The sequence below is a fragment of the Polypterus senegalus genome, chromosome 9, assembly GCF_016835505.1.
Source record: "Polypterus senegalus isolate Bchr_013 chromosome 9, ASM1683550v1, whole genome shotgun sequence".
Taxonomy (NCBI): Eukaryota; Metazoa; Chordata; class Cladistia; order Polypteriformes; family Polypteridae; genus Polypterus; species Polypterus senegalus.
In genome coordinates, this window is record NC_053162.1 from 87,133,038 (window position 1) to 87,145,905 (window position 12,868).

The window sequence follows — 12,868 nt, forward strand, 5'->3', positions numbered from 1 at the left end:
TGCAGGCCATTCCAGGAATTAAATTGTCACACCTTGTAAATACAGACTATTACATTAAAGCACTGAGTTGTTATGAAGGTGTTATTTATTGTTCATTATTGTAGCTATTTCATTTTGGCTGTTCTTGTAATGTTTGTGTGTTGCTATGGTCACTGAATATAGCTATTTTATGTGAATGCATTATAATAGACTGCAGTGGGCTGGCGCCCTGCCCGGGGTTTGTTTCCTGCCTTGCGCCATGTGTTGGTTGGGATTGGCTCCAGCAGACCCCCGTGACCCTGTAGTTAGGATATAGCGGGTTGGATAATGGATGGATGGCTGGCATTGTAATAGAAATATGCATGGAATTGTAACAGCCTGGGGTATGTTAGATGTTTCTAGCAAAGTTTGTGGAATTCCAACAGACTGGAATGAGAGAAAAGTAGATGTGTTTACCAATAAAAATAAATTAATTTAGTTTTAAAACATGCCTTTATTCAATTGCTTGGGTTTAGATAAATCCTGTAAAAAGACCATAAAACATGAAAAAAATTTGCATGGAATTTGGAATCGCTGTTCGAATGAATAAAGACAACTACTACACACAGAAAATCAACTCTTTTTTAGAGAATGTGTGTCAATGGGCTGCTTTCAGTAGTACTTATTTAACATCATGCATTAAAATAAGCTTGTGTATATTTTACTGTTTTTTTTACTTTTCTTTAAGCACACGGGGAATTTTAAACAAATTAATTTCTAATGCCCAGTTGGATGCAGTTATATAAAAAATATAAATTCACTTCACTTCACATTCAGTTTACCTGATTTTTATTTTGTTTCACTATAGGTTGCAGAATTTGATTCACATGACATATACAATTGCAAATATAGTTAAAACAAATTATAAAATACCATATAGCAAAATACAAAATCACCATGTGATATTAGATAGATAGATAGATAGATAGATAGATAGATAGATAGATAGATAGATAGATAGATAGATAGATAGATAGATACTTTATTAATCCCAAGGAGAAATTCACATGATATTAACAGAGAAATATCAGACTATACATGTGTCTGTACACGTGTTTAAAATAAATTAGGTTTTTAATAAAACTAAATAGAAGTAATTAAATAATTAATCAAAACAGTGTCAGTCAGTATATGGACTAATGCTCTGTTGAAAGTTGGTTCCTGCCTTGCACTCTTCTATGGGCACTGTCTGCATAAGTCCATAGTACAATGAAATTAAAAACAATAAAAAAATAAATAAATAAGTATACATCTTATAAAAAAGTATACATCTCATGCAACGCATATACAGTATATATACAATTATAAATGATATATACAATATGTATTTGTAAGTATTCTGCATGAAATATTATGATCTGTACGTCTATTCTGGTGTTTTTGGATTTTTTTAATATTGATTTTTACATTCATTTTTTCATTAACAAAGTTGACACTTTATAATCATGCATCACCATCTTTGTTTTCTCAAGGGCATTGACATTTTGTGTCATCCTGGTAGCATCTCTCAGAATTTCTCAGGTGACACAATGCTTCTGATGTCATAGAAGTTATAGTGTAAAGGTCAGTTTGCAGATACCTAATCTTTGTAAGTTTCCAAAAGACCTTTTTTGATTTTGAAATTCTGATTAACAAAACTTTTTTTTCTCTTTATGTCAGTTTTGTTTTTGGTTAGTGTTTTGGCTCAGATGAAAGATTGGTTTATCTCTCAGTTTTGACCTTAGGTTGTTCTCTGACTGTGTATCTCCTGGTTGTCTTCATTTAAATAACTGTACCTCTTCAGACAGTACACACTGTTTGTAGTAATACAATATGTGTTCTTATGATTCTTTCAATGAGTACATTAATGAAAAACATTATAATTCAGTGAAAAACAATGAAAGACTAATGTTCTCTCTTACACAGATGCATAGAAAGAAAGGCTAAATAGTATCCAAAACATAAGTAATACAGACTGTTTCTGATCAACCACATAATGCTCACTTTTTTTCTCCACTCATGTACTTTCAGATTCTCTGTCCTCCACAATGTTCCCAAGCCTCAATTTAGCACCTGTCAAACATCTCTTAGTGAGTTGCTGGCTTGTCATTCTCCTAGTATATTCCATAATGTAATTAAATTATGTAAACAGCCATCATCAAAAGCTTCTTAATCCAATTATAAGGTCGCAGGGGCCTGGAGGCTGTCCTAGAAGCATTAGGTGCAAGACAGAAACTAACCCCGGAAGGCTAAGTCAACCCACATTGTACACTCACTTACTTGGAATTTATCATCTCAAGTCACATATGTCTGGAGGATCTGAAAGAAAAAAAACCAGAGTAGACCATTAACAGGGCCTATTCAAGGTATGATGCAGCAGCAGTAACTACTTTACTTATGATGTTGCTACTGCTATTACTACACACAGAAAGAAAATGTAAGCAGTATCCAGAAACAAGTTAGCAATTCAAAAACTATTTATGTGCAACCAAGCAAGACTCATTTTCTCTCAGTCCTCCACAAGGCCCTAAGCCTCAGTTTATTTCAAATATCTCTTAGTGAAAGGAAATTGAATGACTCCACATCATATACATTTTTACTTGCAGCACTATTATCTTTATATTTCTTTATAATAATATGATCTTTCTTAGAGTATGCATAAAGTGATTCGACTTTACTGCTTCTGAAACTTTACAACTGTAGCCATGTAAGTCCTGTGTAAGAGGCACCAACTCCAGTTAATACTCAGAAGGCAGCTGAGGAGTATTTCCTATTTAAGGGCCCATACAACACTGATACAGTTGGATGAAATAGTCAGTGCCATCAAAGAAGGTGCAAGCTGCCTACAGCATTTCAGGTCTGGGTGGCAATGACATCATATTTTGAATTGCATCGGTAACCTATGGAAGAGAAAAAATACAAGACAAAACAGTATGAGCACAACACCGAAAAATGTTGACCATAATTTCATTATTTCTAATTAGATACAAGTAGATGAGATTCTAAATGTGTGGCTTTAGGAATTTCAAATATGCTAAGATAAAGCCCAGCTAAGTATTTACCAAGAAAGGAACTTTCCAGAGTTAGCTGAAAATAAACATTTTTAGCCATGGCCTTTAATTATACCTACTGTACATCTAAATGTTCTAGCTGGAATTAAGGCTTTCTCAAAACAAATGTGGCATGTTCTGATTGCTAAATAACAGGTTAGAAAACAGAGCCATCAGACTAATGACTTGATCTTCCTTATAATTGAACTTGAAATGAACAGAATGATAACCATTGACTTTCCCAACTATACAGTAGCATTTCGTATGTTGTTGAAGATGTTTTTTATTCACTTACAGCATAAAGTGTGAAAAGACTATCCAGTTATGACTTCAGTGACATGAGGTCCTTTTAAAACCCAAAGTCCACCCAGTATAGTCTGGACTCTGACAGATAACTGCCCACCTTTTACACAAAGTCCATTTTTATCCCACAACTCTGCCATATTTTCATCTTGGGTCCACCTCCTTTTTGTTCAGATAAGCAACTTTCTAGTTCTCTTTCAAGCAAGCAACCAATCTTTCCAATTAACATTTTTTCATTTGTGCTGAGGTGCACATGTACCGCCAATTCAGAGTTTTTACATGAATGAATGAACTCCTTCAACAGCAACACTGTCATAAGCCAGGGAAATGGCTTGAGTGAAAATGACTATGTTTAAAGAGTCATGTTACAGAAATGATAGCTGACACAGTCTTTACACATTAAGAGAAATGTGAACAGCACATTAAGAACCTTTCAAAAGGATAAAGTAAAAAATGTTGGTATATAAACTAGACATCTGTTTTGGTAAAGTATTATAAGTGCCAGCAAAAAGTATGCAAATGAAGTATTATATGCAAACATTATTTAAATAATGTTTGGGGTGGAAATCCATTAAGCGTAAGTTTAAAGGAATGCTCCACCCAAACAAAAATGTTATTTTCCAATGTCATTTGTAATGACGGCCAAGAAAAAGTTTTAATCTCATGTTTTCATGCAGAACAGAGACAAAACAGTTTAAGATATAACAGAACCCATTTATGATCAATGCTGTATAATAGCAAACAATGTGAAAAACATCCATGGAGAAAAGAAAACTCACGTTACTGGTGTTTCATAATCCACAAGTCAGTTATCCAGTTGTATGAACAAAACATGCAAAACCCATGTATTTTTTGCTTAAATGTGATTAAATGGTTACTTACAGAAAACTCAGCAGACATTATAAACAGGAAATTCATTCCCATAATACTGTGCTTTTGGATGTTGTTCATGTCATTTGTTGTTGGTCACCATTGCTGTCCTGTTATATCATAAACCAGGATTTGGGGTTGCATGTTGCCGGAGTAGGGTTGCGAATTACTGTTGGATTTAATTATGATGGGTCACAGACAGTTTTCAAATTGGGTTAAGCAATCGACATTGCTCCAATTTGGTCTTCAATCCCTCCATCCCATTCAACAAGGAATGTGTCTCTAAAACAATGAAAAGGACAAAATTGGGTCGCAACAAAAATAGCTTAAGAAACCCTGTCAATAAACTTTTTGCATGAAAACATGAGATTATAATTTTTTTCTTGGGCATTGCTATAAGCTACATGGAGTAAGTAATATATTAAAAAAATACCATTTTTGGATGGAGTATTCCCTCAAGAGTCATACTTTTTTTCAAATAAACACAACTATGGATTGCTATGGTGACTTAATGGACCTCGATTAGATTCCCAGTCTGATTTTTGCCTGTGTGAAGTTCACACATTTTCAGGATCTCCATCATTTTTCTCCCAGTACGCCAGTTTTCTCTTGCATCTTAAATATTTTGACATTATGTTGCAGTAATTGGCATCTGTAATAGTCTCTCTGTATCTTTCAATGGCCTGGTGTTCCATTTAGGACTGGTTCCCGTTCTGAAATTTAAAGAAAAGAATACATGAACAGCTTGACTAAAATAATAAAAGTTAACAATAATATTTATCTTAACAATATCAGAGAAAGTTAAAGACACCTGTTGAAATCTGATATTTATTTACAGCAAATGTTTTGAATTGATTAAACTATCCTAACAAATAACTTTGGAAGTCTGCACTTTGTAATTTTCATTGATACATAAATTAATAAAAAATGCACATGGTGTGGCAGAAGGCCTGCACCCTTACCCGGCTAGGACACCTATGTGATGGAAGGACCTGGGGAGAAAGTGTGCTCAGGGGCATTATCTCCCTTAGATTGCTAGATGGCAGCCCACCCCAGGTTGCTACAGCACCCCAGTTTCCCATAGGGCACAGTAAAACTTGCAGTTTGGTGGCTCAGTCCTGTTGGGTGCTGGAGGGGCTGCCAGTGGGGTGCAGCAGGGAGTTTAGATCCCTGCTTTGCTGGGCTCCCACCTTACCCAGAAGTGCTTCCACCAAGCTTACGAGCTTACGAAGTACTCCCGGGTATTACATAAAAGCAGCCAGCTGTAAGTGCTTCAGGAGCCAGAGTCGGGAGGGAGTAGACAGTGTTTGCTGGAGGCTGAGTGGAGGCAGAGAAAGACAGAGACGAAGAAGACAAAGTGCTGTGAGCGGCTTTGTGCTTGTAGTGCTGTGCTTTTGTACTTTGCATTGCTATGTGGGAAATGATTGGGAAGAGTTTACCACAACAAAATAAAAGCCTGTGTGTTGCTGGACTTTTGTCTGCAACTGTTTATTTTATGTTTGGGGAAGCTGGAGCACCCCCTGCAAGAAATAATTTATTTTGACTTTGGAAATGTGTTGTTACAGCATAAGAGTTCACATTAAAAATACTGAATGGATAAATATGTGTACACATCTTTTGTCTTGCAGAAAATTATAATGACATTCAAGGGGATCAAATACTTTTGCATGCCACTTTTTCAATTCACGGAGAGTAATTGACAATCACAACTTCATTGTGCTGTCCCTCCTTTGACTATGAAGAACTAATCCTCCTCTAGAAGAGAACAGACAGCTCACTGTTATAACCATTAGGTATTTATGAAAACTCAACTAAATTTTATTTAGAAAGCTAATTAAGTAAATTGTAGCAGTCACCTTTAACTATTTATTTTATACAGTGCTGAGAAGGTATGCAGTTCCCTTACTGACCATAAAGAAGCGTTGTAGTTTCTCTTTGTTTGGTGCTGTTTCTCATTTTTCTTAATAAACAAATATTGGTGGCATTACTGGGTAAATAATTATATTCCCTTTTATGTGTAACCCTAACATTGTTTTTTGCAAAGAAACATGTTGATTTCTTATTGTGCAGCCTATTTAGCGCATTGACAACTAGAGCTGCGACCATCAGTAATGAGCTACATCATTTGTATGAAAACGTGTTATATAAATAAGTGTTGTTGTTGTGCAGAAGTGGAACGGAGTAGGAGAAGAAATGGCTATCATCATGTACAAAGCTGGATGGAGCACTCATACAGTAATTTGTTGTTTTACAGTTCCTCTCCATGGCCATAGCAATAGGAGTTCAGAATCCTGGGAGGAAACCAGTTTTTAGTAAAACAAGAATTACATCAAAATTAATGAAGGACTCTGCTTTGTTGGGTCCTTGAGCAAGCCCCTTAACCTGCAATTGCTCTGTCCTGGGTATGACGTTAATCTGCATCCAGCCCTGATTGTAGGCCTTCCAACCTGCAGAGAAAAACCTAGGTGTTGGTGGCAGAATTGGCACTCCAGCCACCATAAAAAAACTGACATTGGTTTCATTCCGTCTGAACTAGTGTGGTGCTGAGGTGTCACCCATTGCATGGCCTCACTTGGGTCCAAATCTGGGATCCTCAGATGGTTTGTAATGTGGTGGGTGCGGCAAAGCACTGTATCCGCTGTGCTCCTAACCTCCTCCTCCATAATTTTCAGTTCTGCTCTTTCCCTGTTTTTATACAAGAATTCAAAGAAATAAAACAAGAAACTGCAATGCCTTTTAAGGTATGATGAATAATGTGGTTCGTTAATACGATATTTTCATTACGATATACAGTATATCAATAAGGGAGAGTTTTATATATAGTAAGTGAGAAATAGGTGGCCCTGCGGTGGGCTGGCGCCCTGCCCAGGCTTTGTTTCCTGACTTGCGCCCTGTGTTGGATGGGATTGGTTCCAGCAGACCTACATGACCCTGTAGGTAGGATATAGTGGGTTGGATAATGGATGGATGATAATAAGTGTGTTTAATAGTTTTAATAATTTAAGAACATAACAGCTAAAGTATATGAGTGACTTAAACATCACTTAGTTAAATGTAAAGGCAGCCCACTTGACTGATACTTGTCAACCACAAGTGGTCCCCAGACTGTAACAGCATAAAATTAAAAGTGACACACTGAGGCCTTTTACATGTTGGATGGCACAATTAGCAATGCATGCAGTTCAGTAAACCAAGGCTTCCTTCTTTGTCACACTATCATTCCAAAATGCCACACTGACAAACACAATTAATGCCATCAACACAAATTTTCCAGGCTTCACAAATATGCAGAAGGAAGACACTCTTCAACAAGAGTGAAGATTGCATTCAGTAACTGTAAGTAACTTGTGGCTTTAAGGAGCTGCTCACTGCTTATTTGTCATAGATCACTGATCATGATGATCTTTGACAGGCTGGCCTTGGACTGTATGATCCTTTTGTGAAAGGCCACTTGGCCCAAGTACAGTTTGCCTGTTGGACAAAGAGTGGAGTGGCCGATGCAATTATCTATCTGCTCCACAAGGCTTATTCACATTTGGAGGTAATCTCAGGGATCTGCAGGTAGATGAGCATATAGGGTCCTGCGCAATGGACTATCTGCCCAGCAGACCAAAGTTTGCATAGCTCAAGGACTCTGATGAAGATATTAGAAACAATGGAGCACCACAAGGAACAGTCCAGTCTCCTTTTTTCTTTACTTTGTACACCTCTGACTATAAATATAACACCAGGTTAAGTCACATGCAGAAACTCTCAGATGATTCTGCAATTATGTGGTGTATTGATAAGGGAGATTAGACAGAGTATAGGAGTTGGGTGGAGAACTTTGTTTCTTGGTACAAAAAAAATGTCTGCAGCTTAACATCAGCAATACCAAGTAAATGGTTATTGATTTTCACAACACCAAACATTCTCTACACCCAGTGACTTCTGAGGGAGTGGATGTAGAAGTAGTACACTGCTCCAAGTACTTGTGTGTCCACATCAATGACAAGTTGGACTGTGTAGATGCCAAACAGGCTGGACGGGCATCTCGGCCAGGAGAGGAAGCAGACCTGGAAGGAAGGACCAGAAAGGGTGGACAGACAGCCCATTAAAAAGAGAAGAAGTTGCTGGAGGCTTTTTATTCCCCCAACATGCTAGATGGCAGCAGCCCCGGAGGTCGGTGCACAGTAAGAAGCCAGCAGGGCATGCCGGAATATGTAGTCCGGCAGATCAGCCCTTATTGGGGTTACTGGGTGCCATGAGAGGGTGCTGCAGGGTGACAAACTCCTTATTATGGACTTCCATGCTTTCATCGGGCAGTCGCCATGGTACCGGAAGTACTCCTGGGTCAGTAATAAATGGGACACACTCCCTTATTCAAGCGAGAAGGAGCTGGAAGGTAGTGGAGCAACGCTTGAGTGGAGGAGGGTAGTGTGGTAGGGAGAAAGGAGTCTGTACAAGTGTGTTCATGTTGGGGTTTGAGGCTCACTGACACCCTGAGTTTATCACAGAAGGGCAGAAACAATAAAGTCTTTTTTTTTCTTAGGAGGTTGTGTTTTTTTTACATGTTCTATAACTCTGTGATGGCTACTGCGATATTCTGCACTGGGTTGGTAATATAACTTCAAGAGAGGACCACAGAAGCAATATACTGATTAAAAAAGCAGGCTCAGTTATGAAATGCACTCTCAACCAACTGAAAACAGTAGTGGAGACAAAACTGATGACTATCATGAACTAAAACATTGAGACTCTTGGCTAACAAATTATTCAGCAGACGTATGTCAAAAAGCACCATTGGAACTTCTTCATAACTATACCAATATACCTCACTGTGACTGCTCTTTTATCATTGGCCAAGTCACAGCCTTTTTTTTGCTTCTTTTTCTTCTTCTTCTATTGCAGATCTTGTGTGTGTTTCAAGGGGGTTGTTATTATTATTGTTATAATATATTATATTAGATGAGCTTCTTTAAAAGCTAAGTTTCTTTTTGGTACAAATACTACTGTATCTATGCATCAGTTTATTAAAGCCCCAGAAAGTTCTGAAAGCACTGAAGAATTATGAACATGGCAAGAAAACACTTTTGGATGAACTAAACAAGGAAAAAGAAGAAATGATGATATTGATGTTAAAAGCATTGTCTTTTACATCCAGTGTAATGTCAAAAAAATATAGAGATTAAAGTATAATTTCAGATGAAGTGCTCACATAAGACTTTTGCCTCAAAAACATAACAGAAAGCCGCCGAGTGACTCATTGTGTGTCACACTGATTTGTGCTGAAACCGTTCCATCCTCAAAATTGCTGCCTCTGTCAAAATGTTCTTTAGCTGAAAAGCACACAAAATTATAAAGTCAAGTCAGCACATAACAAGTGGCCCTGCTTACTAATATAAATTATTTTCAGATTTTCTGCCTCATTCTTGTAAATTTCCTGAAGAACGTGACAATTTGGTTCTCAAATTTATTATTTTGTGCTTTATATATTCCCTAAAAAATAGCTGAAGTTTTGTACATATTGACTTTGACCTAAAAAACCTTAACTTGGCACAGATGGTAAAAACATATTCTGCTTTGTGGCAACAGCTCTGTAAAAGCCCTACAACTTTCACCAGTTGCAATTTTTTTTAACCATACTGTGTATATCAAAGTATTTTATTTATTTTTCACTATTGCCTTTAGGAAAGTATTCTGTAATAGTGTTTTCTTTCACAGGAAATATTCAAAATAAGGACTGATTATTATAAATACATTAGAAAAAATGGCAGTGAATGTTTTTTGGGGGTCAGAAGAAAATTATCTTGCACTATTAAAATCATTTTTTTAATTACTAATTAGTTTTATAATTGGTAAATTTTTATAGCTTCCTAGGAGTATTTTCATTATAATTTTGGGATATTTTTTGTATCTATTTTTGTGCAATATTTTTTATGTTATGACACTGATATTATTATGGCAACAATTTTGATTCCTACCATTTTGTAGTATCTGTGCATGGACGAGGACGTTTAGTTTGTGATTTCTCTGCCTGTTGCTGTTGCCACAATGCAGAGATCACAACATGCATTGTCTTAATTCTGTGCCTATAAAAGATGATGTAACGATGTAGCCAGTGTCCTAGTATTGGATCTCTTCTGAAATAAAACAAACTTTACTACAGTGTGAATTAAGGGAAATTGAACCAGCATTAATGTTAGGATTTTGCGGCTTTTAAAGGATTATAGGAACACCTGTTCAATTTCTCATTAATGCAATTATCTAATCAACCAATCACATGGCAGTTGCTTCAATGCATTTAGGGGTGTGGTCCTGGTCAAGACAATCACCTGAACTCCAAACTGAATGTCAGAATGGGAAAGAAAGGTGATTTAAGCAATTTTGAGCGTGGCATGGTTGTTGGTGCCAGACGGGCCGGTCTGAGTATTTCACAATCTGCTCAGTTACTGGGATTTTCACGCACAACCATTTCTAGGGTTTACAAAGAATCGTGTGAAAAGGGAAAAACATCCAGTATGTGGCAGTCCTGTGGGCGAAAATGCTTTGTTGATGCTAGAGGTCAGAGGAGAATGGGCCGACTGATTCAAGCTGATAGAAGAGCAACTTTGACTGAAATAACCACTCGTTACAACCGAGGTATGCAGCAAAGCATTTGTGAAGCCACAACACGCACAACCTTGAGGCGGATGGGCTACAACAGCAGAAGACCCCACCGGGTACCACTCATCTCCACTACGAATAGGAAAAAGAGGCTAAAATTTGCATGAGCTCACCAAAATTGGACAGTTGAAGACTGGAAAAATGTTGCCTGGTCTGATGAGTCTCGATTTCTGTTGAGATATTCAAATGGTAGAGTCAGAATTTGCCGTAAACAGAATGAGAACATGGATTCATCATGACTTGTTACCACTGTGCAGGCTGGTGGTGGTGGTGTAATGGTGTGGGGGATGTTTTCTTGGCACACTTTATCCCCCTTAGTGCCAAATGGGCATCGTTTAAATGCCACAGGCTACCTGAGCATTGTTTCTGACCATATCCATCCCTTCATGACCACCATGTACCCATCCTCTGATGGCTACTTCCAGCAGGATAATGCACCATGTCACAAAGCTCGAATCATTTCAAATAGGTTTCTTGAACATGACAATGAGTTTACTGTACTAAAATGGCCCCCACAGTCACCAGATCTCAACCCAATAGAGCATCTTTGGGATGTGGTGGAACGGGAGCTTCTTGCCCTGGATGTGCATCCCACAAATCTCCATCAACTGCAAGATGCTATCCTATCAATATGGGCAAACATTTCTAAAGAATGCTTTCAGCACCTTGTTGAATCAATGCCACGTAGAATTAAGGCAGTTCTGAAGGCGAAAGGGGGTCAAACACCATATTAGTATGGTGTTCCTAATAATCCTTTAAGTGAGTGTACTTTCTACTTTCTTGCCTTGCAGTTCTGTTTTGTCACTTTTCTTTCTGTCCCCTAATAGCACTTTTCTATTTCCTGGTACAATTTTTAAAATTCTAAGAGTCTAGTCTCCTTTAGTCCACTTGCATGTTTGGTCTTTTTCAAATCAGTACAGTTGTGACTACTCATTACTTTTCTGCCAATAACCAGATTGGCAGATGGTGGAGACAGAAAAGGTATAGAAAATGGGCAAATCTAAACTTTGGGAAAAAAAACAATCAAAAATTATCAAGAACTTAAGCCCAAAATGCTAACCAACCTGTGGTAAAAAAAAAAAAAAAAAAAACTTCAAAACCAAAAATTAGACTAACCACTGCTAAACACTGAAAATTCTTTGTTACAAGCTAGTAATTTGAACAACTGGAAAGTGCCCCGCACTGCCCATTATACCATTTCCTTGACAACATCATGCATCACAGTGTAGACAACAGGCTAGCAACTGGATACAAATGCAAACAAAATGTCATCACCTATTGGAAAAACAAAATGGCAGGGTCAAAAGACAATAAAATCAATTACACAATGCTTCTGATACTATACATAAGCCAGAAAATCACTATCAGCATATTAAGAAAATGTAAAAAATTGACATAAATAATGGAAATGAAATTCCCACAAAGGCTAGAAAAAGTTTTAAATGAATCCAAATCATAACAGGTAAATAGCCCATCATGTCTGCAAATCAATATACAGTGCCCTATATAATGCTTGGGACAAAGATCCATTTTTCCATGACTTATTCTTCTGCTCTACAGTTTTAAAATTACAAATCAAACCATTCAGACGTGATTAAAGGGCACATTGTGGACTTTAATTTAAGGGTATTTGCATATACCACATAGAAATCACAATACTTTTTAAACTTGGTCTCCCATTTCAGGGCATCATAATGTTTGGGACAATTGGTGTTACGGGTATTTGTGATTACTCAGGTGTGTTTCTTTGCTTCATGAGTGCAGGCATAAGATATATCGTTTGCTTCTACCTACAGACTTCCTTTGGAGTCTGCAGTTACCATTGTTCAACATGAGGACAAGAGCTGTGTCAATGAAAGTCAAAGTAGCCATTATGAGGCTGAAAAACAAGAATAAAACCAAAAGAGACATCAGTAAAACTTTAGGATCACCTAAATCAACTGCAAAGGGCCAAGGAAGACCTCCACTGCTTATGACAGAAGAATCCTCATCATGGTAAAATA

The 12,868-nt window shown here is 37.3% G+C and overlaps 1 long non-coding RNA gene across 7 annotated transcripts in view; it reads right to left on the bottom strand.

Moving 5' to 3' along the window:
• Window positions 1–960: 960 nt before the first annotated feature.
• The window catches only part of LOC120535499, a 51,794-nt gene continuing 39,886 nt past the window's right edge, over window positions 961–12,868 (bottom strand). For 3 of the 7 annotated variants that reach the window (XR_005634912.1, XR_005634908.1, XR_005634907.1), the window contains 3 exons: window positions 10,979–11,035; window positions 4,233–4,933; window positions 961–2,897 (listed from right to left, as the gene is read on the bottom strand). This is a non-coding gene — a long non-coding RNA (uncharacterized LOC120535499). Of the gene's footprint in view, window positions 2,898–4,232; window positions 4,934–9,417; window positions 9,539–10,978; window positions 11,036–12,868 lie in introns of those variants that run through there. The other 4 variants (XR_005634913.1, XR_005634909.1, XR_005634911.1 and 1 more) reach the window with 3 other exon arrangements.